Source organism: Rhinolophus hipposideros (assembly GCF_964194185.1).
Source record: "Rhinolophus hipposideros genome assembly, chromosome: 23".
Taxonomy (NCBI): Eukaryota; Metazoa; Chordata; class Mammalia; order Chiroptera; family Rhinolophidae; genus Rhinolophus; species Rhinolophus hipposideros.
Genome location: NC_138069.1, coordinates 34707461 through 34718433, shown reverse-complemented (window position 1 = coordinate 34718433; position 10973 = coordinate 34707461). Strand labels below are relative to the sequence as shown.

Genomic DNA, 10973 nt, shown 5'->3' with positions numbered 1-10973 from the left:
ACCAATCAAAGATTTATGATATGGCCCCCTTTATTATCCCCCATTTGTAGTGGAGGGCATTGGTTCATGCTGCCTGCTCTCTGACTTCACTGAATCTGACAACTCTCTCCTTGGATCTCCTTGATCTAAGGACCTTCCGTACAATACAGGAAAGAAACGATTAATTGAGCCCTTGCCTAAAAATATGGAAATCCTGGTTGTCCTTTTAGAAGAATCTACTGAATATGGACCTGCCTTCTTACACATGCCTGTTGGTTAACTACTCTTTAAATCCACTTTCCTATTCTGACCAGATTTCACTGAAAACTATGTGTCTCTTCAATTTCTTCAGTTTCTGAATACTGACTCTCCCTCTCTTGACTGTCTGATCTCATTCCTTTCTGAGTCTTGTTACACAGGAGGAGAGAATGAGAACAAAAGAGAGAACGAGAGAGAGAGAGAGAGAGAGAGAGAGAGAGAGAGAGGTGATTATCATATCCAGGTAAAAACTCTGGCAATATAATTTGAAACAAATCGGTAGCTTAGAAAAATAAGCACTACGAGAAGGCCTAAACTCTCAAGACTGGCTAAACTCTCTCCATATGCATTTTGGTTCTGAGTTGTCCTTTGGCCATTTGACAACCAACCTATGTCTGTAGTAAAGTTGAAACAATTCTTTTCACTTCAAATTGATGTCACCAATCTCTGTAGTACTTTTGAAAATAGAAAAGTATGGTTCATATTTATTTCTCTACTTCCTATTTAAAGCAAACTGTATGTGGTAGATTATCTGAGATGGTTTGGAATGACAATCTAAACTTTCACTGGTTGGTTGTGAAATCGTTAGAAATTAATAGAGACTCTAAACACGCTTTGTTTTTGTGTACTTGTGTGCATGTATGTGTATTCTGTATTGGATAACTTATTTGAATCTGAGTACTCCATGGCTTTAGTGTCTATACCCTTTTCATTATGTTTCAAAGCAATAAAGTAATCAGAAGATATTCCTCTTAGAAAGGATAATTAAATTCATGTAAGTTAGGTTGTATTACATAAAATAAAATTATATTTTTTGCAATTACAACTCACCATGCCAAAGATACGTAATGGTCAAACTTAGGGCCTCAGTGACGAGGGATGGACTCAGAAAGTGTTAACAGAAAAAATTCTACACTGAATTTCTCTTTTCCTCTGTTGGGAGACTGGACTCAAAAATGATGTTATTCTTGGATATGAGTGTAAAATCTGAAGCCAATGTTTGGATGGGGGTAATTTCAGCCACACACAGAAACTATCAGAATGGAATGGGCTACTGGCTGAATTACCAGCTGAAAGCACTCTTTATGGAAAACATATACAAAGTCCCTAACTCAGTATCGATAGGCACAGGAGGAGCCGCCACGCAGCAGGCACCAAATCCAGTTTACTAATTCCCTTGGCCAGAAGAAAAGACACTAACCCAGAGTGGAGCCAATCAGCAAAGCCAAGGTTTGCCATGCAAGCTGCACACACCAGCAAATCCATAAATCTATTGTAATTGAGGTGGTGTTTTTAGTTGGAGAAGAAAAAAATTTGAAAAGTTCCATTCTCTATTAATGAACTACAGAGTTGAAAGGAAAGTTAATTATCTAGAACTTCCCTATTTTAAATAAAATCATCGACATTTTAAAGTTATTACTTCTAGCACTAGATTGTAGTTAGTAAGTATTCATACTACTTCTAGGAATGCAACATTTGTATTATTTGTACAAACTATTTGTATGAATGTAACAATGGTCTACAGACTGGAAATGTTCAATATACATCTCAATCTTCAAAAAAGGAGATACCAAGGCGTGGAGCAACTATAGGACTATAGCTCTTATTTCCCACGCAAGTAAAGTGATGCTCAAGGTGATACAACCAAGGCTTCTAACTGAAATGGAGCAAGAAATGCCAGATGTTCAAGCTGGATTCAGAAAAGGAAGGTGCATTTGAGATCGAATTGAGAAGATGCATGGGCTACTGGCGTGCCGCAAAGAATATCAAAAGAAGGTGAATCTAGGGATGCTTTATAGACTACAATAAAACCTTTAAAATTGTCTCATGAAAAGCCATGGGTTTCTCTGAAAGAAATGGGCGTGGCCTCAGGGGTGGACTGTCCTGATGTGAGGATAGCAGCCTGTAGTGAGGACAGGAAGCCGCTGTCAGGACGGAACATGGGGAGGCAGAATGGTTTCTTATACGCAAAGGTATCAGACAAGGGTCCATTTTATTTTCCTATTTGTTTAATCCGTATACAGGACACATCATACGAAAAACTGGGCTAGACTCAGAGGAAGGGAGGGGTGAAAATTGGTAGAAGAATTACCAGTAACTGCAATTATGCAGATGATACCATCTTACTGGAAGAAAGTAGTGATCCCTTGAAATGACTTCTGACAAAAGTGAAAGAAGGAAGTGCCGAAGCACAACTGCACGTGAACACCCGGAAGACAAACCATTGCACAAGAAACACACAACTTGAACACAGTGAAGATACTGAAAGTGTTAAAAGCCGTGCTTTCCTTGGTCCAGTCATCAATTCAGATGGACACCACAGCCAAGAAATCACGAGACGGCTGAGACTCGGAAGGGGGGCGATGGAAGAATTAGGAAAGATCTTGCGGAGCCAAGATGTGTCATTAAAGATCAAGGTTAAGACCATCCACGCTCTCAAATTCCCATTTCCTGTGTACGGATGCAAAAGCTGGACCGTGAAGAAGGCGGATTGGAGTAAAATCGATTCGTTTGCAGTCTGGTGTTGGAGGAGCACTCTATGGATACATGTCCTGGACCACTAGGAAGATGAACAAGTGGGTCCTAGAGGATCTAAGCCTGAAAAACTGAAATTGTCCTATTTGGGGCACATCATGAGAAGGCAGGGTTCTTTGGAAATGATAATAATGCCAAGAAAAATAGAAGGCCACAGGGAAAAAGGAAGACCAAATATGGGAAGGACTGACTGCAGAAAATAAGCCATAGGTTGAGTCCACAGGAGCTGAGCAGGGCTGTTTAGGCATACACAGTGGACGTCACTCATTCTTAGGGTTGTCAGGAGTTAGACTGGCCTCAATGGCACATAGCACACTGTGGGGACAGAGCCGGGAGTGCAGTTTCCAGGCTCTCGGCCTCACGTGGAAAGGTGCTGGCTCAGGTAGTAAATGGCCATCAACTGTGATTGGATGGCCATCAGCTGTGGCTAGTTGGCCGTCAGCTGTAACCAGTGAGCCATTGGCCACTAATATAACTGCCGTGGCTACACTAGCAGAAAATGGGGGCTAGCAAGAAGATGGTGGCTGAGCTGACAAGAGCGGATTGCAGTTAGCACGGCGGAGTGTGGCGGAGTGTGGATTGCAGATTCTGTGGCTCCTGCCTCCTGTGTCTCCAACCCAGCCACCAGTGAGACTATAGTGATATGACTCCCCTACTTATGGCTCCGTGGGTGTTCCTTTTTGGCCTCACCATGTCCTGCATTCTTATGTGGGGAGCGGGAGCAGAGACCCCGCAGGCCGCCCTGCATGACACACACATTCACACTGTTTACATGAATCCATTAGTTAACTTAATTATATTTAAGTATCCTACTAACTCTCTGAATTGGATGTAAGTTTCTCCAATTTAATAAATGAAAAACCTGAAGCTCAGGTAATTCAGTGACATGTCGATCTTCCCATAGTTGGAGATACTGAAGAAAGACTCAGTCTAATAACCAGTCCTTTTTCAAAATCAGTGGGTATGTGGATGAAAGGAACCGAGACCCACATCAATACTGTTTCCTTCTATCTAATGCATTGGATAATTTAGGCATCTAAACTCTGTAAGTGAATCCATGTTTTCTGACGATTCAAATCTTACCTTTTATTTTCGAATGGGAAGTAATCATAACAAACAACCAGGAGGGCAAGTAGTAAAACATCTAAAGAGAAAAGCCAATTATTTCAATGTTTACTCATTCATTCAATTATTCACAAAAGTGTGCTCAACATCGTAAAGCACTGTGCTACTTAAACAGCTTTTTCTAGGCAATAACAGACATTCTATGTCTCCACCCACAAGAATAAGATATATTCACTGCACAATTAACTCTGGTTTTCTTTTACTGAAATGAATTATGGACACTGTGATAATCTAAATAATACTCAGACTTTTAAGAGAGCCCCGTTACTGAAGGAAACAGAAAGACTCAGTTTAGTATGAAAGGGAAATGGACAATTAGCCCATTAACTCTTTATTAGATTAATTGAAGAAGGTTAATTGATAACTCAATAGTTTAATCTGTAACCATGGTACTCTGTTGGCTCAGAAAACAGGAAGAACGGGATCATTTGCTTAGAAAAACTCACAGATAAGTCACTCCTTAAAGTCACTAGTTGAAATCTATAGACATCCTGTTTTGAGAGCTTCTAGCCAACATATAAGACTCTGGAGTAAGTTGTGATGTCTTCTCCCAGCCAGTAGCATGATGTAAAGACCCAAACAAAGAAATCCTACGAGGGGGAAGTTTTCACTATAGTGGGGTTACAAATAAGGCCCCTAGTAGACGGACTGTTACTTAGGAGATGCTCTAATACCTTTATTGTCTTTATCCTTATAAAGACAGCTTGATCCCTTCAGAAACCTCTTTTGTTATTTATTTTACTAAACGTTTAAAAACTTATGGCTCCAGGCCAGAATGATGCTATATTTCCAGACATTCTACTGGTTTAGTTCTCTAAGAATCATGCTGTAACTTCATCGTCTTGGGCAAGCTAAGCTATAATTCTGGTGGAAGCCTACTGAGTATCATTAGGAGGGTCCAATGTATGTAACTATCTATACACAGAACACTGATCAGAAACTTGAAATTTAAACCAAAAAAAATTGCATAATTCTTTGTCAATTACTACGTTAGAATCTGAGACTTGGAAAACAAGGAAAAAGGGAAAAAATAACTTAAAGCAGGTAATAGATTTTTAAGAAGGTCATACAGTTCTATCCACGTGATTAATTAATCAATTCATTTATTCATTATTGCAATAATACAAGTACTAGTAGGTGCTTTTTTGGCATCTAGTAGGTGCCAAAAAATTGAGTGAGGCAATGTGAATATCATGGTTAACCGGATATACTCTCTTCCCTCAGGGACTTTAAAGTGAAATGGGAAAGATATATAGGGGAGCATATGGTTACAATGTAGTGATGCCTGTGCTAAGACAGGGCAGGGGTCTTTTCGTTTAGGCATGGGATGGGGTTCAGTGTTGCTGGCTGTCGGAGCTGGATAACAGCACTTTTAATTCACACAAATGCCTTTAGGGCTATGATGCTGCCGGCGGGAGTCTTGGTGGTTTCTTTCACTCATTTCTGTTTTCATTGATGTGAACTCCATCTCTTACGTAATTTACTCAATGAAAATAGGGAGGATTAAAAAAAAAATGAAGGTCTTAAATATTTCTGGCTGAACACTATAAGATAGGACAAAAGTGTCTGTAAAGGGGAACAGACTATAAAGGAACATGGAACCTGAATATTTCCTCCCACTGGAGCACCAAGGTCTCAAAGACCAATGGTGACTCTTGACACAATGGGAGACATCGAAAGGTACCTGAGCCTTTTCACTTGGCTCCTTTCTTAGCATGGAGAAAATGGCTGAGGAGTGCATGTGGGTACCACGGAGAGATCCAACACTCTGGAGCCCAGGTAAGATTGTTGGGGACTATTGACTTCCTAGGGCTACTTCTACCTGGGAGAATTGCAGAGACCCATGCTGAGGCCCAAGGGGTCAGGCAGTTAGAGTAGCAATGCTGATTCTCTTCACAGTTGTTTTTTTGTTTTTCGTTGTTTTTTTGTTTTGTTTTGTTTTTTTTTTTTTTGACAGGATTGTAGTGGTCTGGATCACATTGGCAGTGAAGACAGAAAAAGATACATAGCTTTCAGAGATGTTAAAAGGGGTTGTATTAGTTATTGATTGCTACATAACAAATTGCCCCCGAATTCAGCAGCTTAAGTCAACGTTTATTATCTCACTCCGTTCTGTTAGCTCACACAATTGGCAGGAATCTAGAATCACCTTAGCTGCGTGGTCCTGGTTTAGGCTCCCTCAAAAGGTTGCAGTCATCATGTTGACAAGAAATGTAGTGAATCTGAAGACTTGAATAGGGCTGGAGAGATTGTTTCCAGAGTGGTTTACCCAGAAACTATGCGAATTAGTGCTGGTTGTTAGAAGGAGGCCTCAAAGCGTCATCACGTGGACCTCACTATGAGGTTACTTGAGTCTCCTCATGACAGTGTAGTTAGTTTTCCCCAAACCGAGTATTCTTGGTGGGCAAAGGGGCCCCAGCCATGGAAGACACAACCCACCATTTCTGAAATACCTACGGATCTCAGAGGCTACCGAATTCAACATGAGGAGACCACACAAGGGTGTGAACACAAGCAGGCGAAAATGACTGGGGACATCTGAAGGCTAGCAATGACAGAGGAAAAGGTGATGACATTTGTTTATTAATAGTTTGAGTATACGAAAGAGCGGGGAAATGCAGTATGAAACTCAGGAGTCAGAAAGTCTATTTCACTACTTTTATTTTGAAGTGTTTTGCATTTGTACTTTCTTGCTGAGTATTGGTTAACATGTATACATGACAACTATTATTTATCTAGGGAAAGTCACTGTTATGATGTGATAGATCACAGTGAGGTTGTTAATTTGTATCATCTCCTGTAGCAAGGTAAGGAGAAGTAATCTAGGGACTATTAGAAAACCAACTATTTCAACAAAGTAATGAAACTAGAATGCATATGTGTGTAAGACATCTCAAGTGTATACAAATTAAGAAGTGGTTAGGCCAGCGAGGTGGCTCAGGTGGTTAGAGCTCCGTGCTCCTAACTCCAAAGGCTGCCAGTTCAATTCCTACATGGGCCAGTGGGCTCTCAACCACAAGGCTGCCAGTTCAATTCCTCCAGTCCTGCAAGAGATGGGACTCCGCCCCCTGCAACTAAAATTGAACACAGCACCTTGAGCTGAGCTGCCGCTGAGCTCCCAGATGGCTAAGATGGTTGGAGCACGTCCTCTCAACCACAAGATTGCCAGTTTGACTCCCGCAAGGGATGGTGGGCTGCGCCCCCTGCAACTAGCAACGGCAACTGGACCTGGAGCTGAGCTGTGCCCCCCACAACTAAAACTGAAAGGACAACAACTTGAAGCTGAATGGCACCCTCCACAACTAAGATTGAAAGGGCAACAACTTGACTTGGAAAAAAGTCCTGAAATACACACACTGTTCCCCAATAAAGTCCGGTTCCCCTTCCCCAATAAAATCTTTATAAAAAAAAGTTATCGCTGGTGATAACTCTTAAAAAAAAAAGAAGAAGTGGTTAGCAGCCCTTAGCACCAGAGAACAAGGTTTAGATTATATGATAACGGCTGTTTTTTCCTAAACCATGCTTTCTCAAAGTTTGCACTAATGACATTTTGGGCTGGTTATTTTACTATTTTTTTTTGTTATGAAGGGCTTTCCTCTGTATTGTATAATAATTAACAACATCCCTTTCCTCTACCAATTAGATGACAGTAGCACATCTATGGTGAAAGCAATGACTCTAAATATCAACAAATGACCCCTTGGGGGGCGGGAGATGAAGGGGGTAAAATCACTCTTGGTTGAGAATCAATGGTTTAAGAATTTTTGGAAAGTTTAAAAACAAAACAAAACAACAACAACAACAACAAAGAAAAAAAACCTTTGGTTAAAGCTTTGGGGGAAAAACATGTTAAAATAAAAATCTAGCTCTGGTGAAATCTTGATTAACTCACCTGCTCAAAGGTCAATGCTTGTTGTGAAAAAATAGTATCTCTCTAATTCAATTGAAAATACAGGAAAGAGAACTCATTGAGATAAACATGAAAACAAACTTTTATCTCAGTCCAGACTTCAAAAATTGAATGCCTGTTGTCTAAGCCTTCTAATAAGTTGGACTTTTTTGGATGGAAAAGACACTTTCTGACCTCCTTTACGATGGAAGTGAAGTAAACATGAAATTGCATCATGGGACAGAACAGAGACCCACACTCTCCAGAGCTTTGCCTAGGAGAAGTATTAAGGTAATATTTATGGGAAAGGTCAAGTGTCTTTCATAAAAATATCCTTATAAAGAAACCTAGGTCTTACTGCTCTTCCCGTAAAAAAAAAACCCATGTTTATTCCAGATCAGTTGGAATGCAGGAAGCCTGAGAAACCAGTAAGACTATATCTCTGCCTTTGTTTGTAGATGGCATGGCAATGATGTTATTTCCTTCTGTAATGAGGAAGGCCAATTGAGACATGACCAGTTGATGTTATCTGAAACGTACAGCATTAAGATTATGTATCCATTGCTGAAGTGTATTATTGGAAAATAAAGTGTAAAGTGACTTGAAGAATGGAAGAGTAGGGAGCAACACAGACCTTCTTCCCAGTGCAACGACTGTAACTAGTTAAAACAAACAAAAAAGCACCACAAAAATAACCATATAAAGTATGTGAAAATTGTGTAATGGTATACAGTAGGGTATACAGTAAATGAAAAAAAGAAAAAACAACAAAAAAAACCACTCACTTAAAAAATATACTAAATCTTGTTAAGAAAGGCAAACCTGTGGCATTTGCACTAAGAATCTCACCCCTGGACCTGGAAGTCCTACCCGGGGTAGGTGTAGACAAAAACATAAAACATCCTTTCTCCTCAGCTCCCAGTTGACAACTATGGTTTCCCTTGAAGAGGGTTCAGTCACCAGCACTTTGCATCCTCCCCAGCTTTGTTTCTAGAAGCTCTACTTCAAGCAGTAGCATCTGAGAAATCTGGGGCTTGCTTCTTCTACCCCGTTCCCACTCCTAGGGCACAAACTGCACTATAGCAGCCGCAGACTGAGAATACGGGGGCATCAGGCACGCTCGTCAATGGAGCACTAGGAGGGCGGAGATTCTGTGCCAGGAGAGGCAAGGTGGGAAGATTTCTGGGTACCACTCCCACTTAGTGCCCTACTTCTAAAGCTGTGGTATCATTCTGGGAGAAGGAAGCCACTTGTTCCCTCCATAGCTACGGAGCAGTGGTGCAGTGATATTGCCTAGAGGGAGAAGCAGGCTGTCAGAACAGAGATCTGCCAGGCATTCCCCAAAAAGGCTGTGTTCAGAGTGCGGGAAAGTTCAAGTCTAAGGTTGCCCTCAAAAACAATGGAGATTTTGGTGATAAGCATTGAAAAGGAGGCTGGGAGCTCATGAGACCAACAAGCTAAATTGTAGATAGTGTAGAAGCTTACTGGGGCAAACCAGGGGAAAGAGGGAGCTAAGATTTCTCTTGGGGTTGAAGCAAGCATCCACGTTTGACCCAAAGACTACTCCTGCAAGAGGATTGAATTTAATTGGATCAGAGACCGGGGCAACTTATGTCCTAGGTGTTGGCGGAAAAAAAAAAAGCAATCAGCTGGCAATTAGTGGATGGCAACAGTGGGGTATGATATCAACAAAGGCAGACAAACTAGTAGAGAACTCAGGAAAAAGACAAAGTGAGTCCTGCCAAACCACTGTCATCCCAGAGAGACTGTCCATGTGAAGGCCACACTCTCTGAGAAGTGACCTCAGAGGCTGTGCATTATAGGAGGTATGGGCTTCACTGAAATAGTCCAACCAAGTCACTAAAAATAACGTAAATGAGCATTTCTGCAACAGGCGTGGACCATGCTCTTGGTCACTCTTTCTGCTGCCCTCTTGGATCCGCATTCTTCATGAAAAATGCCAGGTGAAGCCACAGAAACTGTCCTTGCTGCAGAGCGGGAACTGCCACAGCCCCAGGCTGAGACAGGGCCTGGAACAGAATCTGACAGTGATGAATCAGAACCAGAACACCAGGAACAAGATTCCACACAGGCAGCCACACAATAAGCCCAGCTGGCAGCAGCAGCTGAAATCAATGAAGAACCAGTCAGTAAAGCAAAACAGAGCCGGAGTGAAAAGAAGACATGGAAAGGAATTTCCAAAGTGGGTCTTCAACAGGTTACAGGGGTGACTAGTGTCACTATTTGGAATCTAAAACTATGTTCTTTGTCATCACAATATGTGATGTTTACAAGAGCTCAGCTTCAGATACCTGTGTGGTTTTTAGAGAAGCCAAGATTGAGGATTTAACTCAGCAAGCACAGCTAGCAGTTGCTGAGAAATTCAAAGTTCAAGGTGACACTGTCCCAAGCATTCCAGAAAACACACACAGTCCAACTGTGGAAGAGGAGAGCGAAGAGGAAGAAGTTGATGCAATAGGCGTGGACATTAAGGACACAGAACAGGTCACGTCACAAGCAAACCTGTCAAGAACAAGGGTAGTCACAGCCCTGAACAGCAGTCGTGATATTACAAACGCTATTATGGAATTAACAACGGAACCCTCAAAAGTCAAGGACCTTTTGCTGGTGTTTCAAAAGAGTACCCGTGGCTCGGTTTCAAATTTATGCTGTTTCTATTGTTAATAAAGTTAGGTCTTCCTGAGGGGGCAAAAAGAAAAAAAATAAACAAGCAAACAACAACAAAAACAAGACTTCAAAGGTAGGGGGTCAATATTCAGAATTTCTACAATGTGTTTTCTCAAATGTTCAGATTTGAACAAAAAATTACTAGATATGCAAAGAAACAGGAATGTGAGACCCATCCTGGGGAAAAGAAAGAGTAGAAACAGCCATCGATGGGGTTCAAATGTGAGACTTAATAGACAAAGACTTGGATTCATTCTAAATATGTTCAAAGAACTAAAGGAAATCATGCTTAAAGAAGTATAGAAAGGTATGCTGACAATACCTCATTAAACAAAGGATACCAATAAAGTTATAGCAATTCTAAAAAGGAACTGATTGAAAATTCTGGATTTTAAAAGTACAAAAACTGAAATGAAAATTACAGTACCTGGAAAGTCTCAAAACCAGATCTGAGCTAATGAAAAAGAGAAAGGGAGCAATAGGTAGATAGAGATTATGC

General features: G+C 41.0%; 1 pseudogene across 1 annotated transcript; it reads left to right on the top strand.

The window, feature by feature from the left end:
• The first annotated feature begins 9743 nt into the window (after positions 1-9743).
• On the top strand, positions 9744-10471 carry LOC308491595 (nascent polypeptide-associated complex subunit alpha-like; annotated as a pseudogene). The gene has a single exon. The product of its transcript is annotated as a nascent polypeptide-associated complex subunit alpha-like (transcript).
• The last annotated feature ends 502 nt before the right edge of the window (positions 10472-10973 follow it).